Source organism: Vicugna pacos, chromosome 7 (assembly GCF_048564905.1).
Source record: "Vicugna pacos chromosome 7, VicPac4, whole genome shotgun sequence".
NCBI lineage: Eukaryota > Metazoa > Chordata > Mammalia > Artiodactyla > Camelidae > Vicugna > Vicugna pacos.
Genome location: NC_132993.1, coordinates 8777990 through 8801220, shown reverse-complemented (window position 1 = coordinate 8801220; position 23231 = coordinate 8777990). Strand labels below are relative to the sequence as shown.

At 36.6% G+C, this 23231-nt stretch overlaps 1 long non-coding RNA gene across 1 annotated transcript in view; it reads right to left on the bottom strand.

Moving 5' to 3' along the window:
- Nucleotides 1–23231, bottom strand: part of LOC116278938 (uncharacterized) — a 151100-nt gene that overhangs the window by 33832 nt on the left and 94037 nt on the right. The window contains exons 2-3 of the long non-coding RNA XR_012074164.1: nt 19719–19800; nt 4810–4907 (exon numbers count right to left, since the gene is read on the bottom strand). This is a non-coding gene — a long non-coding RNA (uncharacterized lncRNA). The remainder of the gene's footprint in view (nt 1–4809; nt 4908–19718; nt 19801–23231) is intronic.

Below are 23231 nucleotides of genomic sequence, written 5' to 3'. Positions count from 1 at the left end.
TTTAATTTCTTCTTTGACCCATTGGTTATTCAGTAGCATGTTTAATCTCTACATATTTATGAATTTTATAGTTTTCTTCTATATTCTAGTTTCTCACCATTGTGGTTAGGAAAGATGCTTGATATGAGTTTAGTCTTCTTAAATTTATTAATAAGACTTGTTTTGTGGCCTAACAGGTGATATATTCTGGAGAGTGTTCCACTTTTATAAAATAGACACTTCCAGGATATATCATATTTAATGGAAAAAGTCCTTAAATTTGCAGTAGCATTTCATGCTAAATACTCACATATAGAATTATCGGAAAGAACTAGTTGCAGGTGATTCTGAATATCTAATGGACAGTAGATTGAACACAATAGAAGAAAGGAGCCATGGATCAGTAGGAAGATCAGTAGAAATTATCAAAACTAAAACTAAGAGGGAAGTAAATTAAGAAAATGTAACAAAGCATCTAAGACTTTCAGAATATATTAAGTGAGATATAAAATGTAATTTAAATGCCAGAAAAAGAGAAAAGATGATGACTGAGATTATGAAAGCCTGGACAAACTAATCAGTCTGCACATCCTAGAACTCAGAGGCTTTCAGGCAGGTAAATGCAAAGAAAACCACATTTAGGCAAATTGTAATTACACAGGTGAATACAAACAATAAATAGAAATTTTAAGAAATAGCTACACTGAAGAGGAACATATTGCATCAAGGATACAACTATAGGACAGATGAATGACTTCTCATTCAAAATAAGAAAGGATAGGATTTCCAATCAAGATGGTGGAGAAACAGGACCATGAGCTATCCAAATGCACTGGATAACTTTCCTTTGTCTTTGATTCTCTTATTTGGTAGAACTCACCTCTGACACTATCTGGGCTAGACAGAAATCTGGTCAGTTGTTCTGTGGTCTGTAAACTTTCTATACCTGGATACATGTCGTGAAGTTGCAGATCATCACACATGAAATGAAAAATACCCACCACGGCATCTCACCTCTCCTCGCAACAACAAAACCACAACTGACTGCTTAACAACCATCAAAGGAGGCCTGGAAACGTAAAGAGGGAACCACAGCAGGACAGTAGGAGGGGCACGCTCGTGATATAATCGGGCCCGTAACCCCCAGGTTGGCGACCCACAAGCTGGAGAATAATTAAGTTGCAGAGGCCCTCCCACAGGAGTGAGCGTTCTAAGCCCCACGTCAGGGGCTCCAGCCTGGGGTCTGGCACTGGGAGAAGGAGACCCCAGGACATCTGGCCTTGAAGGCCAGCGGGGCTTAGCTTCAGGAGCCCCACGAGACTGGGGGAGACAGAGACTTCATTCTCTTGGGAAATATACACAGAATCTTGTGTGCAGCAGGTCCAAGGGCAGAGGCAGTGACTTCACAGGTAAGGGATGGCTACAGCTCACTCAGGGGACATAGAAGCTGGTGGCCAACATTCTGGGAGTGTTCATCTACACGAGCTTTCCTGGAGGCTGACATCTTGATTGGATCATTAGTACCAAGACCCAGCCCCACCCAACAGCCTGTAGGCTTAAGGGCTGGGAAACCTCAGACCAAACATCATACTGGATGGGAACAGCCCCACCCATCAGCAGAGCCACAGAGGCCTCTAGACACCAGAGGTCCAGGACCAAGCTCCACCCAGCAGTGGGCAGGCACCGGCTCCCCCTGCCAGGAAACCTGCATAAGCCTCTAGTCCAGCCTCATTTACCAAGAGGCAGAAAGGAGAAAACAATCCCAAAACCTGTGGAAGGAATCCACAAACACAGGCCAGACTCTACACTGGGACTGGCTGGCTCCTGGGTGACAAGAGAGGAGTGTACTGCCAGGACATCTCCCACAGAGGGCCACTTCTCCAAGGCTGAGAAGCATAACTAATCTTCCTAAAAATACAAATAGAAAGATAGACAATATTAGGAGTATCTTCCAGGCCAAGAGGCACAAGATAAAACCCCAGAAGAAGAAATAAGTGATGAGATATGCAACCTGTTCAAGAAAGAGTTTGAATAATGATGGTGAAGAACTCAAGGGGAGTATAGATTCACAGAGCAAAGTTTTTAGCAAAAAGCTGGAAAATATTAAGAATACCCAGACAGAGTTGAATAAAATTACTGAAATTAATAACACACAAGGAACCAAGCATAGACTAAAAGAGGCAGAAGAATGGATCAATGAGTTGGACCACAGATCAGTGAAATCACTACTGCAGAACAGGAAAAAAGAATGAAAAGAAATGAGGATAATTTAAGAGAACTCTGGGACAACACGAAGTCAAGTGCATTAATACTCACATTACAGGGGTCCCGGAAAGAGAAGAGAGGGAGAAAGGACCTGAGAAAATTCCTGAAGAGTATATAATAACTGAAAACATCCCTCACTTGGGAAACAGGCACCAAAGTCCAGGAAGTTTAACGGTGAATGTGATGATTTCTCTAAGTATTTGTATCCATTTATGTTTTATATATGGTGAAGCATTTTAAAATATTTTTGTGTAAATTTTAAATAATTATATTGTTCTTGTAAATGAGATTTTTATCATCATTTGGCAATCTTCTTTATTCTGAATAATGTGCCTTTGAGTGTATTTTTTTCTAAAATGTATTGCCTATATACATTTTAAATCTCTTTGTAGAATTTTTAAACGTTTGGTGTTACATATTTTTTATTTTTATAGATCAAAATTTAGAGTTGTACTTAAATTATAGACAACTAATATCTTACCATTATATCTGTCCAATTTTTTCTAGTCTTTTAAAAAATTGATTTTTTTATTGACGTGTAGTTGATGTATATTATTATATAAATTACAGGTGTACAATACAGTGATTCACAAATTTTAAAGGTTACACTCCATTTATAGTTATTATTTGATATTTTCTATATTCCCCATGTTGTAAATAGAGATATCTATTTAGTCAGAATGGCCATCATTAAAAAGTCTACAAACAATAAATGCTGGAGAGGATGTGGAGAACAAAGAATACTCTTATACTCTTGGTGGGAATGTGAATTGGTGCAGCCACTATGGAGAACAGTATGGTGGTACCTTAAAAAACTAAAGAGACTTACCATATGATCCAGCAATCCCACTCCTGGGCATATATCCAGATAAAACTCTAATTCGAAAAGATACATGCACCCCAATGTTCACAGCAGCACTATTTACAATAGCCAAGACATAGAAACAACCCAAATGTTCATCAACAGATGACTGGATAAAGAAGTTTTGGTATACATACAATGGAATACTACTCAGCCATAAAGAAGAATAACATAATGCCACTTTCAGCAACATGGATGGACCTGGAGACTGTCACTCTAAGTGAAGTAAGCCAGAAAGAGAAAAAAAAAATGCCATATGCTATTGCTTATATTTCAATCTAAAAATAAAGGACACAAATGACCTTATCTACAAAACAGAAACAGACTCGTAGACATAGAGAACAAACTAATGGTTACCAGCAGGTGGGAAGGGATAAATTGGGAATTTGAAATTTGCACCTCTTGGGGAGTGATGGAAATGTGAGCTATCTTGATTGTGGTAGTGGTTTCATGGGTATATACATCTATCAAAATTCATCAAACTGTACATTTGAAATATGTGTAGTTTCCTGTACAGAAACCATACCACAATCACAGTGTTAAGAAAGGCTAAAAGAGATTGAAATATTTTAAATTTGTGCAAGAATAAATCTGCTAACCCAGAAATCTACTTATAGCAGAAATTCTCTTCAAAATGAAAGAAAAATAAGACATTTTTAGAAACACAAAAAAGAAAGATACTATCTCCAGTAGACATGAATGTGCAGGTATATTATAAAAAGTTCCTCACAGAAAAGGGTGATAATATCACACTGAAACCTTAAGCTATAGATCGGAATAAAGAGGCATTATACTTACATAAAATTATTTTTCATATTTTCTTATTTTTTTCACATGCAACTTACTACATTAGGGAAAATAGTATCATTTTATGAGTAAAACAAATGACAGAAGCAGCATAAAACAGATGAAGTGTGAAACTAGACTATAATATTATTTGAAATTAAAGGATAAGCACAAGATGAGTAGTTAAATCTCTAGATCAATCATTATTAAAACAAAACAAAGAAATATAACTTAAAAGACATTATGTACAATAGAACACTGAAAATGTATTCAATGCATCTAGAAGGAGGCAGAAACTTAGGAATAAGAAAACAAAAATACAAATAGAAAAAATAATATCAAGATGATTGACTTAAACCAAACTATATCAGTCCTTATTTAATTACTTAATCTCTTCCTTTACATTAAATATTATCACAAAGGGAAAAAACCAGGACTATCTACATTGCAAATTTACATATTTCAGTGTAAAAAACATAGTGTTTTGTGTACTATAATGGTCTAAGTGCATATTCAGGTGCCATAAACTGAATGTATCCCAGCAAAATTTATATTTTGAAATCCTAACCCCCCATATAATGGTATTAGAAGGTGGGCATTTGGGATAAAAGCAGGCCATGACAGAAGAGACCCTGGAGGGGTCCCTTGCCCCCTCTGCCAGGTGGGGAAAATGCCCACCTATGAAACAGGAAGTGGGCTCTCGCCCGACGCTGAGCCTCCCAGCACTTTGGTTTGGACGTCCCAGCTCCCAGAACTGTGAGAGTAAGTGACTGTTGTTTAAGACACACAGTTTATCTTATTGTTATGGCAGCCTGAATGGACTAAGAAAGCAAGGTTCTCCACAAAAATAGAACCAAAAGGACAAACATGCATCCTTTTGGCATATTTTGACATATATATTATAAGGATTGACTTACATGATGAAGCAAGTTGACAGGTTCTAAGATTTGCAGCAAGCGGGGAGCCTGGACGAGCCAATGATGTAGTTTCAGGTGAAAGAAGGCAGGCTCAAGACCTACAAAGAAAGAGTTAATATTTCAGTTCAGTTCTGAAGGCAGGAAGAAACAACGTCCCTGAAAGGCTGTTAGGCAGGAGACGCATCAGCATTTTTGTTCTACTCAGTCCTTCAAGTTATTGGATGACTCCCACCCACATTAGGGAGGGCAATTCACTTTGCTCATTCTGTTGATTTGAATGTTAATCTCATTGAGAAACATCCTCACACACACACCAAGAATAATGTTTAACAAAATGTCCGGGCACCTCATGGCAGTTGAGTTGACAAAAAAATTTAACCATCACACAAAGCATAAAACAAACTAGTGTAGCTAAATTAGCAGCTGGTAATACAGGTTTCAAGACAGTATTATTGGTACAGATACCTTGGAGATATTGTAGTTTTGGCTCCAGACCACTGAAATAAAGAAAATATTGCAATAAAGCAAGTCACACAAATTTTTTGGGTTCCGAGTGCAAACAAAATTATGATTATACCATACTGTAGTCTAAGTGTACAATACCATTATGTCTAAAAACAAAACAGTGTATGTACCTTAATTATAAACTATTGCTAAAAATGCTAACCATCATCTGAGCCTTCAGAGGTGTCATCTTTTTACAATAGTAACATCAAAGACCACTGAGCTCAGGTTACTATAACAAATATGATAATAATGAAAAAGTCTGAAATATTTTGAGAATTACCAAACAAGACACAAAGTGAGCAAGTGTTGGGAAAATGGCACGGATACACGTGCTTGACACGGGTGCCACAAACTTTGTGAAAAATACAGTATCTGCGAAATGCAATACAGTGAGATATGCCTGTAATAAAAAGGGATATTTCATGATGATAAAATGATCGCTTTATCAAGAAAATTTAACAATCCTAAATGAATATGTACCTAAAACAAGAACTTCAAAATATATCTAGAAAATACAAAGAGAATCAAAGAAAAATGTATGTATACCTATGATCATAATTGAGTATTTTAACACCCCTTCCTGAGTAATGGATTGGAGAAACAAGTAAGTAAGGATACATGATTTGAACTATACTACCAATAAATTTGACAAAGTTGATATTTCATATGTGTGTATTTGTTAGGACTCATTGAAATCTATTTGACATATAACATTATGTAAATTTAAGATGTACAACATGTTGATTTGATACATTTATATACTGTAATATGATTGCCACTCTAGTGATGGTTAACATCTCTCTCATTTCACCTAATTATCAAATTACTTTTTGTGCGGTGGGAATTAATATCTAGTCTCTTAGCAAATTTGATGATTATAATGCAATATTGTTGTCTATATTAACTATATTGTATATTAGATCTCCAGGACATATTCATCTATTAGTTGCAAGTCTGTACCCTGCAACATTTCTCCTATTCCCTCATCCTCCAGCTCCTAGCAACCATCATTTTACTCTTTTTATGAGTTTGGCTTTTTTAGATTCTACATATGAATGGTTATTATAAAGTATTTGTCTTTCTCTGTCTATCTCACTTAGTATAATGTCCTCAAAGTCTATCCATACTTTCACAAATGGTAGGATTTCCTTCTTTCTCATGGTTGAATAATATTATATTGTGTGTGTGTGTGTGTGTGTGTGTGTGTACACATCTTCTTTATCCATTCACCCACTGATGAACACTTAGGTTGTTTTCACAAAATTGCTATTTACAGAACATTATACCCAACAACTGCAGAATACACATGCTTTTCAAGTGCACATGGAATGTAAACCAATATTGTAGATTGGCTGGGCCAAGGACAAATCTCAATGCTTTACTAAGTGTTAAAATCATACAGAGTAAGTTGTGTAACAATAATAGTATTAACTTATAAATCAATAAGAATACAATGTCTAAAATCCTAAAATGTTTGGAATTTAAACAGCATACTTCTAAACAACAAAAGGATCGAAGAAGGAATCATAAAGAAAAACAAATATTTTGAGCCTGCTGAAAATGAAAACACATATATTAAAACTTGTAGACTGCAGCTAAAGCAACGATTAGAAGGAGATGCATTGCACTGAGTCTGCTTGGGAAAGAAAGGTTAAAATTAGTGATCTATGCTTTCACTTCAGAAGCCAGAAGCAGAAGCACAAATTACACATAAATCATCACAATAAATAAGGGAGTAAAGTAGCGAAATAGAGAACAGATAATCAAGAAAAACAGTAACATCAAGGTTGGCCCCTGAAATTTTACTAAAATTTATAAACCCTTAGTAAGACTGGTTGGGAATAAAAACTAAAGAGAGACGCAGAATTTATGGGTGTATTGAATAAAATATAAAACATTGTTATAAATCCAATAGTTATTAAAAGAAATGTAAGGAAGTATTTTGAAGAGCTTTCCAACAATAAGTACACCCACTTGAATGAGAGACTGTTTACCAAAAAAGTAACAGCAAGCATAACTGAAATAGAAAACTGCATAGAAAATGAAAGACTGATTTTTTAAAAAGTCTTCCTACCAACAAAGTTCCAGACTCAGAGGGCTTCAATGGTGATTTTTATCAATGAAAATGGAAAAAGTTACACCAATTTCACACAAATTCTTTAATAAAACAGAAGAAGTCAGAACTCTTTTGAAGTCATTTTTGCTTGTCCCATTATTACCCTATACTAATGCCTGATAAAGACATTATAAGAAAAGTAAATCAGAAATGGATTGTGACCATACCCACAAAAATCCTTTACAAATTAGCAAATCAAACTGAACTTCTTATAAATGCCATTTATAAAACCCAGTGTATTTATCCCTGGATCCCAAAGTGATTCAGCAGATGAACAGTAGCAGAGGATACAGTAAACAAGATAATATAGAAATAATATATGATCATTGCAATACATGAAGAATAAACATCTGACATTTTTAATTAAAATTATAATTTAATAATTATAGTAATTTTAAACCTTATCAAATTAGGAACAGAATGGTATTTCCATCATCTGTTACAAGGTATCTATGAGAAACCCATGTCTAACATCAAACTTACTGTTAAATGTTGAATGTTTTTCCCTAAGACAGGACAGAGACAAATACATGCACCTTCACCACTTCTATTCCAGATTGTACTGGAAATCTTAGAGACAGTAATATAAGAAAAAGACATAAAAGGCTTAATTATACAGGAAGAAGTCAAACTCTCATTGTTGGAGGATGACGACTGTGTACATAGACAAGCCTGTGAAATCTACATATAAACAGTGTTATGAGTTGAATTATGTCCCTTAAAATTCATAGGTTGATGTCTTAACTGCAAGTACCTGAGAATGTGAACTGATTTGGAAATCGTGTCATAAGCAGACATAACTAGTTAATATGAGCTCGTACTGGAGTTAGGTAGGTCCCTAATCCTGGATGACCACTGTTCTTGTGAGAAAGGAAATTTGGACACACACATGCATTCAGAAAGAACACTGTGTGAAAACGGAGTTATACTGCCAACAAGCCAAGGATCTTCCAGAAACCAGGGGAAAGGCCAGATCTTTCCCTAATGCTTTCAGAGGGAGCCTGGCCTTGCCAACACCTTGATCTTGGACATGTAGCCTCCAGAATGGGAGACAATACATTTTTGTTGTTGAGGCCACTCAGTTGTGATGCTTTGTTATGGCAGTCACAGTGAATTAATACAAACACAGCTCCTGGGCTAGTAAGTAAATGCAGGTTATGGGAAACAAAGTCAACAAAAACGATTTATAATGTATTTCTATATGCTAACAACAAATAACTGGAAAATAAAATTTAAAATACCATTTACAATAACATCTGAAACAATTACCTGTAAATAAATTCAACAAAAGATGTAGAACTATGCCTGGAACTGACAAAACACTGGTAAGATAAATTAAGGACACCAACATAACTGGGGTCATATACCTTGTACAGATTTTGCTTAGAATAGACACAACATTGTTAAGATGTTCATTTTCCCTAAATAGACATATAAATTCAATGTCATCCCAATCAAAACTTCAGCAGCTTTTTGAAGAAATTGTCAGCCTGCTTCTAAAATTTACATAAAAATGCAAAGGATCTCAAATAGATATAACAATATTTTAAGAGAGCAACAAAGGTATAAAACCAACACTATTTTGTACCAAGATTTTCTATAAAGTTACAGTAATTGAGACAAGGTACAATGAATGAGAAGAGAGGAAAATATCCAGAAAAGAGATTCTAAAAATAGAACCATTACAACTCAAACAAACCAAAAAAAAAACAAAAACAAAAACAAACAAACAAACAAAAAACAACCCTACTCCACTGCTATATTCTTGGTTTAAATCAGTGATTCTCCAAAAACATGTTCCATAGAACATTACTCTGTAGGATGCAAATATATTCTAACAAGATTTTTTAAATCTATGAGCAAATTGCTTTGGGAGATTGGGATCAAATGTAAACTAACAACGTAGGTGTTCTTACTGCAGGGGTTCAGAAGGGTTTAATATGTAAATACGCAATTAAAATCTCTGAAGAATGTGCAGAGTTTCCCAAATTTATTTGGCTTTGGAAATGGCTTCTGTCCATATATTCTATGGGAGGGCATTTCAAGGAAAACACTTTGATGAACAATGGACTGAGTTGTTAAGTATACACAGATGGGAAAGAACCATCTCCGCAATAAATGGTGTAGGAAAAACTGGATATTCACACACACAAAAAATGAAATTAGACTCTCATCTTACACCATATACAAAAATTAACTAAAAACGTATTAAAGATTTAAATGTAACCTAAAACTGCCAAACTCCTAAAAGGCAGCTTAAGGAAAAGATCCTTGACATTGGCCTTGGCAACAAGCGTTTGGATATGACACCAAAAGTTTAGGCAACAAAAGCCAAAATAAGTAAATGGGACTAAATCAAACTAACAAGTTTCTGCACAGTAAAAGCAAGCATCAACAACATGAAAAGGCAAGTTAAGGACTGGGAGGAAATACTTTCAAACCATATATCTGATAAGAGGTTATCCAAAATATCTAAGGAGCCTATACAACTTAATACCAATAATCAAACAACTTGATTTTAAAAATGGGCAAAGGGCTGATTTTAAATGGAGGACTCGGAGAAGATGGCGGAGTAGAAGGACGCTCGCAGCTCACCCTCTCCCACAAATACACCAAGACCCACATCTACAGACCCACTCAGCCAACCAGAGCACCTGCGGAACTCCGACAGAACATCGCCCTCTTCAAAAGATAAAGACGCCCAAAATCTGGTAGGAGAAAAGGAAAAAAGAAAGAACAAAAGGCAAAGCAGCGCGGGACGGGTCCCGCGGGGCGGGAGCGGCAAAGGAGGACTGGCGCTCGCTCGCCGGGTCTCCCCTCTCCAACTGAGAGGCCAGCGGGCCGGAGGGGGAGCCTCCGAGGCTCGGATCTGTACAGAGCAGCCCTGGTCTGACAGAACTAAGTTAAACGGGCACAGAGCGTCCCCCCGACACCCAGCCTGAGACGCGGGCCGGCAGCGGCGGGCAGGGCCAGGCCGCACAAGCCGGGCGGAGGACGGGGGCGGCTGCACGGAGGCAGCTCCAGGGGACTGCAAGGGGCTGGGCGCCGGGGCTGTGGGTGTGCAGGACAGAACAACCTGGGCCCTCCATGGAACGGCAAGGTTGATGTGCTTTCGGGGGAAGGGCGCATACCCCCATCTCTGAAAGCCCGCGGAAACTTTTCAGGGGAAGAGAGGCGGGACCCAGGCACAGCCGCCATATCCTCCGACGCTTAGCACCCAGGCGGGGGCGGGGGCGGGGGCGAAACCTGCATCCGCACCGAAGGGCTCAGCAGCCTCAAGGGCCAGACTGAGACGGGCCTACAGCCCGGGGCAGGTGGGATCCTTCCATCCTGGTCCCTCAGAGAACTTGCTCCACAAAGACAAACAAGGAGCTGGGTTTTGGCTCCGAGCAGGGACGAGACTGTCCCTTGGTGTTCCCCAAGTCCACCCGCAGAGCGCGACCAGGGCGGAGCACGCAGCCACACAGAGCAGCGGAGCTACTGGCGGCGCAGGCAGAGGAAGCGGCCCCCCGCCTATCGGGCAGGAACACAACCCCTGACCGAGGTGCTGGGAGGGGGCACGACCGGCCCTCCTGCCTGGCCAGTCTGCAACATCTGACTGTGGCATCAGGAGGGGCGGTGACCCGCCCGCCCACAGCAGAGGACAGCTGCACCTGACCCAATGCTGGGAGGGGGCGCGATCTGCTTGCCGACAGGTGCTGGGAGCAGCACAGACAAGGGCGCCAACGGAGGGCCTATGAAAACAGCAAGCTGAGCTTCCAAAACAGGACGAAGACAGAAGGACTTCACATTAAAAGCACACACACTCCAGGAGAACACCAATAACACCCCCACCCTTTTATTAAAATCTGTTTTTCCCTGTTCTGTTTTCTATTACCCTCTTAATATTTACTTCTTAATTCATTTCTATTTCTCTTGGGTTTTGATGTCCTGTTATTGATCAGACACAGGTTTCAAATACATCTATTCATCCCTCCCCCTTTTTTAAAAAGGTTTTAAAAGGACGTCTCAACCCAATTAATACTCTGCTTCAACTCGCTCTTCTATTATTCATTACACACTGTTTTCAAACCTTCTTTCTCCCTTCTTTTAAAATTCTTTCTTTCTCTCTCTCTCTCTCTCATTTTTTCCTTTTTTTCCTAAGTTCTATTCCTAAATAGGCATTAGATAGATAAACTCCTTAAGGACCAAACACATAACTGATACTCCATAAACCACAGTGCCAGAGAGGTATGAGCAAGATGAAGAAGCAGAGAAACCGTTCCCAATTAAAAGAACAAGAGAAATCCCCTGAAAGAAAGATCAATGAAATACATATCGATAGCCTACTAGATCAAGATTTCAAAAAAGGAGTGATCAAAGTGCTGAAGGAATTAAAAGTGTTTAGAGATATAAAATATGTCAAAAATGAAATTGAAGCTATAAAGAAGAGCCAAGTAGAATGGGTAAACTCATAGACAGAGATGAGGAATGATCTAATAGCTGTGCAAAGCCAACTAGATAATGCAGAGGAACGAATTAGTGATCTAGAAGACAGGGCAATAGAAAGCACCCATTCAGAAGAGCTACAAGATAAGCAAATAAAAAATAATGAAAATAGCATAAGGGACCTATGGGATAACATAAAGCGTCCCAATCTTCGCATAATACAGGTCCCAGAAGGGAAACAAAGATCAAAGGGGATTGAAAAGGTTTTTGAAGAAATCATGACGGAAAACTTCCCAAACTTAAAGAAGGAATCAGATATCCAAGAACAGGAAGCTCAGAGGGTCCCAAACAGGGAGAACCCAAATAGACCCACACCAAGACATATCATAATCAAGATGGCCAGAGTCAAGGATAAAGAAATGATTCTAAAGGCAGCAAGAGAAAAGCAAACAGTAAGTTACAAGGGAACCCCTATAAGGCTCTCAGCTGATTTCTCTACACAAACACTACAGGCCAGAAGGGAGTGGCAAGATATATTCAAAGCCCTGAATGAAAAAAAGATGCAGCCTAGGATACTTTATCCAGTAAGGCTATCCTTTAGGATAGAAGGAGAAATAAAGAGTTTCACAGACAAAAAAAAGCTGCAGGAGTTTAGCAACACTAAACCCATGCTAAAAGAAATATTGAAAGGGCTATTCTAAATAGAAAAGCAGCAGGATGCTACAGAAATGAGAAACGTACAACTGGAAAGGTGATAACTCATGAATTACAAATAAAGTAAACACGAAATTATAAAAGGAGACATACAAATCACTGAGAGTGGGAGAGGGAGGCAGGGAAATATAGAATATATGTTTTTCCTTCTTTTTTAAGTTTTTTTTTAACAGTAGGATGGGTTTGAGATCATGTTACTATCAGTTTAATAAAAACAGTTATAGTAATGGGCTAATAGATTTACGAAAAAGGGTAACCACAAGCCAAAAATTTACAAGGGAGTCACAAAAATTAAATAAAATCCATGATAACACAAAGGAAAATTACCAAACCACAAAAGGAAGAGGAAAGTAACAAAGATGAAATACCAATTCAACTGCAAAGATAAGTTCAAAATGGCAATAAACACACATCTATCATTAATTACTGTAAATGTTAATGGACTAAATGCTCCAGTCAAAACACATAGAGTGGCAGACTGGATAATAACGCAAGAACCTTCAATACGCTGCATACAAGAGACCCACTTTAGGGAGAAGGACACATATAGACAGAGAGTGAAAGGATGGAAAAGGATATTCCATGCAAATGGAAAAGCCAAAAAAGCAGGTGTTGCAGTACTGATTTCAGACAAAATAGACTTTAAAACAAAGGTCATAAAGAAAGATAAAGAAGGACATTTTATAATGATTAAAGGAGTGATACAAGATGAGGATATTACACTCGTTAATATATATGCACCCAATATAGGAGCACCTAAGTACATACAAGAATTACTAACAGAGATAAAGGGGGATATTGATGGGAATACAATCATAGTTGGAGGTTTTAACACTGCATTAACATCACTAGACAGATCTTCCAGACAGAAAATAAACAAGGCAACAGAGAAATTAAATACTACAATAGAAAAACTGGATTTGGTGGCTACTTTCAGAGCATTACACCCCCCAAAAATAGGATATACATTCTTTTCAAGTGCACATGGAACATTTTCCAGGATCGATCATGTACTTGGGCACAAAAAAAACCTCAACAATTTTAAGAAGATAGAAATTATCTCAAGCATCTTTACTGACCACAATGCCATGAAACTGGAAATCAACAACAGAGAAACAAAGGAGAAAAAAAGGAAAGCATGGAGATTAAACAATATGTTATTGAAAAAACAATGGGTCACTGAGAAAATCAAAGCTGAAATTAAAAAATACCTTGAGACAAATGATAATGAAAGCACAACCACTCAAAACCTCTGGGACACAGCAAAGGCAGTGCTAAGAGGGAAGTTCATAGCGATACAGGCCTTCCTCAAAAAAGAAGAACAATCTCAAATAAACAAGTTAACCCACCACCTGAATGAATTAGAAAAAGAAGAACAAAAAGCCCCAAAAAGCAGCAGAAGGAAGGAAATAATAAAGATCAGAGAGGAATTAAATACAATAGAGATTAACAAGACCTTAGAAAAAAATCAACTAAACCAAAAGCTGGTTTTTTGAAAAAGTAAATAACATCGACAAACCTCTGGCCAAACTCACAAAGAAGAAAAAAGAGAGAGCACAAATTAGCAAAATAAGAAAGGAAAATGGAGAAATTACAACAAACAAAATAGAAATACAGAATATCATATGAGAATATTATGAAAAACTATATGGAACCAAACTGGATAACCTAGAGGAGATGGACAAGTTTCTGGAAACATACTGTCCACCAAAACTGAATCAAGAAGAATCTGAACACTTGAACAATCCGATCACTAGAAAGGAAATAGAAATAGCAATTAAAAACCTCCCTACAAATAAAAGTCCAGGACTGGACGGCTTCATCGGGGAATTCTACCAAACATACAAAGAAGAAGTCATACCAGTCCTCAAACTCTTCCAGATGACTGAAAAGGAGGGAATACTCCCAAACTCATTCTATGAAGCCACCATCACCCTGATACCAAAACCAGGCAAAGACACTACAAAAAAAAGAGAATTAAAAGGCCAATATCACTGATGAACATAGACGCCAAAATCCTCACCAAAATTTTAGCAAATAGAATCCAACAACACATAAAAAAGATTATACATCATGACCAAGTGGGGTTCATCCCAGGGACACAAGGATGGTTCAACATACGCAAATCAATCAATGTAATACATCACATCAACAAGAGAAAGGACAAAAACCACATGATCATCTCAATCAATGCAGAAAAAGCATTTGATAAAATTCAACATCCATTTATGATAAAAACTCTCGCCAAAGTGGGTATAGAGGGAACATATCTCAACATAATAAAAGCTATATATGACAAACCTACAGCCAGCATAGTACTCAACGGTGAAAAACTCAAAAGCTTCCCACTAAAATCTGATGGCCACTGTCACCACTCCTATTCAACATAGTCCTGGAAGTCCTAGCCACAGCAGTCAGGCAAGAGAGAGAAATAAAAGGGATCCAAATTGGAAAAGAAGAGGTAAAAGCGTCATTATATGCTGATGACATGTTACTATATATAGAAAACCCTAAAAGATCCACACAAAAGCTACTAGAGCTGATCGAAGAATTCAGCAAGGTAGCAGGTTACAAAATTAACGTTCAAAAATCAGTTGCATTTCTTTACACTAATGATGAATCAACAGAAAAAGAAAGTAAAGAAACAATCCCCTTTAAAATAGCACCCAAAGTAATAAAATATCCAGGAATAAATCTAACCAAGGAGGTGAAGGAATTATACACAGAAAACTATAAACCATTGATGAAGAAAATTAAAGAAGACTTTAGAAAATGGAAAGATATTCCATGCTCTTGGATTGGAAGAATCAATATTGTTAAAATGGTCACACTGCCCAAGGCAATCTACAGATTTAATGCAATCCCTATCAAATTACCCAGGACGTATTTCACAGAGCTAGAACAAATCATAATAAAATTTATATGGAACCATCAAAGACCTAGAATTGCCAAAGCATTACTGAAGAGAACGAAAGAGGCTGGAGGAATAACTCTCCCAGACTTCACACAATACTACAGAGCTACAGTCATCAAGACAGCATGGTATTGGTACCAAAACAGACATATGGACCAATGGAACAGAATAGCCCAGAAATGAGCCCACAAACTTTTGGTCAACTAATCTTTGACATAGGAGGCAAGAATATACAATGGAATAAAGACAGTCTCTTCAGCAAATGGTGTTGGGAAAGCTGGACAGCAGCACGTAAAACAATGAAGCTAGAACACTCCCTTACACCATATACAAAAATCAACTCAAAATGGATCAAAGACTTAAACATAAGACAAGATACAATAAACCTCCTAGAGGAAAACATAGGCAAAACATTATCTGACATACATCTCAAAAATTTTCTCCTAGAAGAAATAAAAGCAAGAATAAACAAATGGGACCTAATGAAACTTACAAGCTTCTGCACAACAAAGGAAACCAGAAATAAAACAAGAAGAGAACCTACGGAATGGGAGAAAATTTTTGCAAATGAAACCGACAAAGGCTTGATCTCCAGAATATATAAGCAGCTCATACGACTCAGTAAGAAAAAAATAAACAACGTAATCCAAAAATAGGCAGAAGACCTAAACAAGCAATTCTCCAAGGAAGACATACAAATGATCAAAAGGCACATGAAAAAATGCTCAATATCACTAATTATCAGAGAAATGCAAATCAAAACTACAATGAGGTATCACCTCACACCAGTCAGAATGGCCGTCATTCAAAAATCCACAAATGACAAATGCTGGAGAGGCTGTGGAGAAAGGGGAACCCTCCTACACCGCTGGTGGGATGCAGTTTGGTGCAGCCACTATGGAAAACAATGTGGAGATTCCTCAAAAGACTAGGAATAGACTTACCATGTGACCCTGGAATCCCACTCCTGGGCTTGTATCCAGAAGGAACCCTACTTCAGGACGACACCTGCACCCCAATGTTCATAGCACCACTATTTACAATAGCCAAGACATGGAAACAGCCTAAATGTCCATCAACAGGTGACTGGATAAAGAAGAGGTGGTATATTTATACAGTGGAATACTACTGAGCCATAAAAACTGACAACATAATGCCATTTGCAGCAACCTGGATGCTCCTGGAGAATGTCATTCTAAGTGAAGTAAGCCAGAAGGAGAAAGAAAAATACCATATGCGATCACTCATATGTGGAATCTAAAAAACAAAAACAAAAACAAACAAACAAACAAAAACAAAGCGTAAATACAGGACAGAAATAGACTCAGAGAATACAGACTTGTGGTTGCTGGGGGGTGGAGGGTGGGAAGGGATAGACTGGGATTTCAAAATTGTAGAACAGATAAACAAGATTACACTGTATAGCACAGGGAAATATACACAAAATGGTATGATAACTCACAGGGAAAAAAATGTGACAATGAGTGTGTATATGTCCATGAATGACTGAAAAATTGTGCTGAATACTGGAATTTGACACAACATTGTAAAATGATTATAAATCAATAAAAAATGTTAAAAGAAAAAACGGGCAAAGGGCAAAGATACACATTAAAAAAAAAAAGACAAGAATAGCCAGAGGTATATGAAAAAGAGATCAACTTCAGTAATTATCAGGGAAATGCAAATCAAAATCAGAATGAAGTATCATCTCACGCCTATTATGGTGGCTGTTATCAATAAAATAAAAGACAACAAGCATTGGTGAAGATGTGAAGAAATTAAAACATTGTACACTGTTCATAGAAATACAAATTTTACAGCCATTATGGAAAACAGTATGGCAGTTTCTCAAAAAATTAAAAACAGAACATCATATAGTGCAGCAGTCCCATTCTAGGTATATACCCAAAGAAAACGCAGTCAGAACCTTGAAGAGATACCTATGTTCACTGCAGTATTAGTCACAGTAGCCAAAATATGAAAACAACCTAAGTTTCTGTCAGTAGATGACCAAATAAAGGAAATGTGGCATTATATTCAATGGAATATCATTCAGCCTTAAAAAAAGAAAAAAAAAAAGAGATTGGCCCTTTGCAGCCACATGGGTGAACCTGGAGGACATTATACTAAGTGAAATAAGCCAGGTACACACACACACACACAACAAAACTGCATAATCACAACTGGAATCTAAAAAAAGGCAAATAATAAAAGCAGAGAGGATAAGAGTGGTTACTAGGGGAGAAGAGGTGGCAAACATGGGAGGATATTGGTTAAACAGTACAGTTTTATTCATGCAGCATAAACAAGTCTCGAGAGCTAATGGACATCTTGATGATAATAGTAACACTGTACTGAATCCTGGAAATGTGCTAAAAGAATAGATTTCAGATGCTCTCATCACACACAAAAAATGGTAAGTATGTGAGGAGAGATGTTAACTAGATTGACTTTAATAATCATTTAATCACATACAGGTGTATGAAATCATTGTGGACACCTTCAATACGCTTTTACTGAAAAGAAATATACAAAATATTAATATCAGGAAACTTTCAATTGGGAATAAATGGATTCTTCAAGATGCTTTTAAGAACACTAGAAAAAAAATCTGAATAGTCAAAAAATAGGAAGAATCTGTTCAGGCTGATGTTGTGATCTGCTGCCCCCAGAGTTGGTGCTGAGAAACAAGCAAAGTGTCCGCCACTGAGTCATGGTGAATGAAATCAAACCACTGGGACGTACTGAAAAATACTGCGCAGGCATCAATGAACACAGACGCCTGAAGATATTGGAGATCTGTCTTTCTCATTCTTTAAGATTTAATTGACTTTTCCATATTTGTTATTTAGGTAACAGATGACATGGTAGCATAAAATGTCAGTCTAATACCGTTCATCCACCTGGGAATTACCACGTTGTTTTATCTGTTTTTATTTGTTACTATTTAGGTGCTGCTAATTTGTTTTATGTTTATTTACTCATCTATCTTACTTCCTTCATGATATATTAGCTCACTGAGGGCAAACAAATACAGTCTGTTCATCTTTATAGTTTTAAAAGAGTCTAGAAAATTTTGCAAATAGAATAGTCAGTCAGGAAATATACGTTGAATTAAGCAACTCCTCATAAAGAAAGAATATGGGCTGTTTCTGCTATAATATGTGTAGGTCTTCTGCGTGTGTGTGTGTGTGTGTGTGTGTGTGTGTGTGTGTGTGTGTGTGTTTGTATGTACAGATCTTTGAAACAATAAAAACAACAGAAAATCCCAAGTAAATTCACAATACTTTACCATTTAGATATAATAATTAATAAATATTTATTTTGTGACTCATATAAATAATAATTTGATTAGCATTTATTATGGTTTGGTTTTAAGTTTTAGAGTATTAAGTATTTACAAAACCAGTTTCCTCATTTTTCCCAGTTACTAGAAGTTGATTTGTTCTGAGACACCCTACAGTCTCAGAAAGGACTTCAACTTATGATTATAGTATCACTAAAAATAGTACAAGAAACTTTAATGTGATTTATTCTAAGTTAAATGTTTTCTGAATTTAAGTGATGAAGAAAATTATTTCCCTGTTCCAACTCTAGCATTACGTTATATTTTATGTGACATCTAACAGTTTATGTTAATTCAATAGTTTTGATTTGCATACATCAAATTGATTTATGAAATGCTTGAATGTCAGAAAAAAACATGTCAGCAAGTAACAAATTATCTTTCTAATTTACTAGTACTATGAAGTATATTTCGAATATAGATTTGTATATATTTTAGATATTCCAAGGAAAGAACTTCATTGCTAGTATGTCTAATTTTATAAAGCATGTTCTTAAAAATTATAGAAATCAAGTGAAAATTATATATATTTTTTCATATCAGGACACTGCAGTGTAAATCAAACAGGTGAAGATGTAATAAAACCATAACAACAAACACGAGTACCCAGCCCTGGAGAGGCGACACTCTGCCTACTTATGAAGAAGTGAACATACAGTGTCCTACTCAAAAGCAGTATCCTGGAGGTGTATAAAAGTTCATGAAAATATTTTGTTAAGTAATTTACCTAATGACACATAACATATCACATACATTATATATTTTATTTTCTAAGCCTCAAACTCAGTAATAAACCAATTTGGTATGTGCACAAGCAAAAAAATTTTCAGTTTCTGTCTCCTAAACACATTATGTGTATTAGTAATGCCTTTCGTAATTACCTTTAGATTTAATAAAGTGCCATTAGTTTCCTCATCCATGGTTATGAATGTCACTGGAAGAAAATCAGGTTCCATTGTGGCACTGAAATAAAAAGACACCAAAGGCTATTATTTAATTGTAAAGACTAACTGCACTGAAAGCAAAATCTTCTTGACATAAATTATTACATTTTCTCTGGGTAATCTGGAGGTATCATAGACTTACATTCTGCTATAACTTTTACCTTTTATTCTGCTTTAATATCCCATTAGGTAATTCTTAAACTGATTTTAAATTTGTAAAGGTTATTTCTGTTTAGTAGTATTTTATGTAAAATTTCTAAATTGGATTTTAACATCTGCAATTGACAAGAAATTACACTCACATAGTACGAAAAGTGGTTGACTGTTTTGGTTTATTTATATATTTTAAAATTACGTGTGTAACCCAAATGATATGTTAAACTATTTTTAAAAATAAAGTTTTTAGCAGTTATGTTTAAAGAAAGAGTATATCATTAATGAATCCTTTATTAAGGCTTAGATGATAATACTAGTCAATCTTTCTTTTCTCGGCAGTTAGTAGTAAAATCTGATTCTTTTGGTCCAGAATGAGGATTTTATATAAAGAAGTGTTCCCTGAATAGAAATAACTGAACTCCTATAAAAACAGCCCTAGAGTACAGAACACTTGGAGATCAAGAAAGGGAAACAGTCCTTGTTTATCCTTGACCAAGCTGATATGCTCAGTTTTCTAAAAAAAAGCACAATGGACCTTCCTGTCAAATACACAAACTTCCTACACGGACCACATTTATGTGGCTCTTCATATGATGGCAAGTTGGGCATGTTGTATTTCCTTCCCTGAAGGATACAGCCAATCAGAGGAAGGGGAAAATGCCTTCAGCCCTTCTTGCCAGAACCCATCTTGTTCCTTGTTGTCTATTCAATAATTAAAGCAACCTCCAAGAAAGTGAAACTTCTGTCTTCAACTGAACCTCGGGGGAAAATGGCTTCTTGATGCATATCCTGTCCACCTTTCCTTGGTTAAACGTGATTCATGTAGTGTTTGTGATGCCATCATCTGGACAGAGCGGAGAGCAGAAAAAGGAAAGAGTGGGGGGGTGATATCAACTCTTCCTTTCTTTGGTGGGGGGGGGGGGTTAAGTATACACCCATGAAGCTATCTCCACAATCTATGCCATAAAATGCTCATTACCTCCCAAAGCTTCCTCCAACCCTTATTATTATTATTATTATTATTATTATTATTATTATTATTATTATTATTATTTCATTATTATCATTGTCATTATCATTATTATAAAAACAATTAGCATAAGATCTATCCTCTTTACAGATAGTAAGTATTCAACATAGTACTGTTAACCATAAGCTCTATGCTGTGCACTAGATCTCTTCTTGTAGCCACTATGAAAAACATTATGGAAGTTCCTCAAAAAATTAAAAATAGAATTATCATATGATCCAGGAAGCCCACTTTCTGATACATGTCCAAAAGAATTGAATTCAGATTCTCACAGGAACATCTACACTCTCACGTTCACAGCAGCATTACTCACAGTAGCCAATAAACGGAAACAATCTAAATGTCCATCAGTAGATGAATGCAAAAAGAAAATGGAGAATATTCATGCACTATTCAGCCTTAAAAAGAAAGGAAATCCTGCCATTTGCAACAAACATTAATGAATCTGGAGGACATTATGCTAAATGAAATAAGCCAGACACATCACAAATGCTACATAATTTAGCTCTTTTTTGTTTTCATGGTTTGTTTGCTGGTTTTAAAATTCTTTGTCAGATTTCTCTCTATGGATCTCATACTTCTGATACTATTGCCAGTTGCATAATTCTTTTGATTTCAGTTTCTGATTATTTGTTATCCATACATAGAAATAGTATTGATGTTTGTATTTCGGTCATGTATTCTGCAACCTTACAATTCTCACTAGTTTTTTTGTGTATTCAGTTGGATCTTATACATGGAATGTTGCCTACAAATAAATATTTTTTTTCTTTCCATTCTAGATAATTTTTATTAGTTGTTCTTACCTTACTGCACCAGGACAATGTCAGATGATGTGGTGGAGAACAGATATTTTAGCCATCCTTAGAGGGAAGGCATTCAACCATTCCCACTTATTGTGATGTATAATTACCACAAATTCCCTGAATTAGGAAGAGCAAGCTCCCTTTTATTCACACTTTAAGAGTTTGTAATCATGAATGGATGTTGGATTTTGTCAGATGATCATGTTATGTCTTTTTCAGTTTGTCAATGTGGTGAATTACATTCGTTGATTTTTTTTTAATGTTAGACAAATCCTACATATTTGTGAAAACCCATATTTAGTTATAATGGGTCATCCTTTGCATATATTGTGGGATTCCATTCCAGAAAATTTTGTTTAGACTATTTTCATCTGCTTTCATGGCATGATGCTGGTCTGATTAGTTTCCTAATCTTGTAATATCTGTACTTGGTTGTGATGTCAAATAGTACTGGATATATAGAATAAATTAGAAATTATGCTCTCCTCTTTAATTTTCTCTTTTGTAGAAACAGCATATTTCTTCCTTAAATATTTGGTAAAATTTACTAGAGATTCTATCTGTATCTGGAGTTTCTTTGTGAGAAATTTTTAAATAGAAATTTAATTTTCTTAACAGACAGAGTTATTCGGGTCGTCAGTGTATTCCTGAAGGAAGTTCGGTAGTCTGCGTCTGTATCGTTTTGCTAGGGCTGCCATAATAAAGCACCACAGATTGGGTGACTTAAACACCAGAAATTATTGTCTCACAGTCCTGAAGCCTAGAAATCCAAAATCAGCATTTCACAGGCTTGCTCTTAATCATGCAGAATCCTTCCTTGCCTCTTCCTTTCTTCTGGTGATTAGTTGGCAGTGTGATTCACTGTCATTCTTGGACTTGGAGGTGCACCACTCAAATCCTTTACATTTATATGTCTTCATATGATCTCTGTATGTCCAAATTTCTCCTTTCTTATAAGGACACAAGTCATACTGGACTGGGGCCTACCCAGGTGACTTCATTTCAACTCGACTAAATCTTCTAAATAGGCCGTATTATGAGGCACTGGGTTAGAGCTTCAGCATACCTTTTTTTGGCAGGGGGCAAAATTTCACTAGTAACCGTGTCTTTGGGGGAATGCCTCCATTTTATCTCTGTTCAATTTATTGGCACAAAACTGTTTACAAGGTTCTCACTTCTCTTTTAATATCTGTACATATTCTAGTGTGTCAGCTCCACTCCCTGACACTGATCATTTTGTGTCTTCTAGCTTTTTTCCTAATTCAGGGTAGGTAAGAGTTTTTCAGAACTGCCTGGGTTGATTCTCTGTCAGAACCAGAAAATTCATTCAAGTAGTGCATTTGGTAAGCATAGGACGCACCTCGTTGACTTAATCTCCTGGATTGCTGTGCTTTATTGCCTGACAGCAAGTGCTTTTAGAACCCTTATGCTATTAATTTGGTTCCTCTTTTGGTTGTT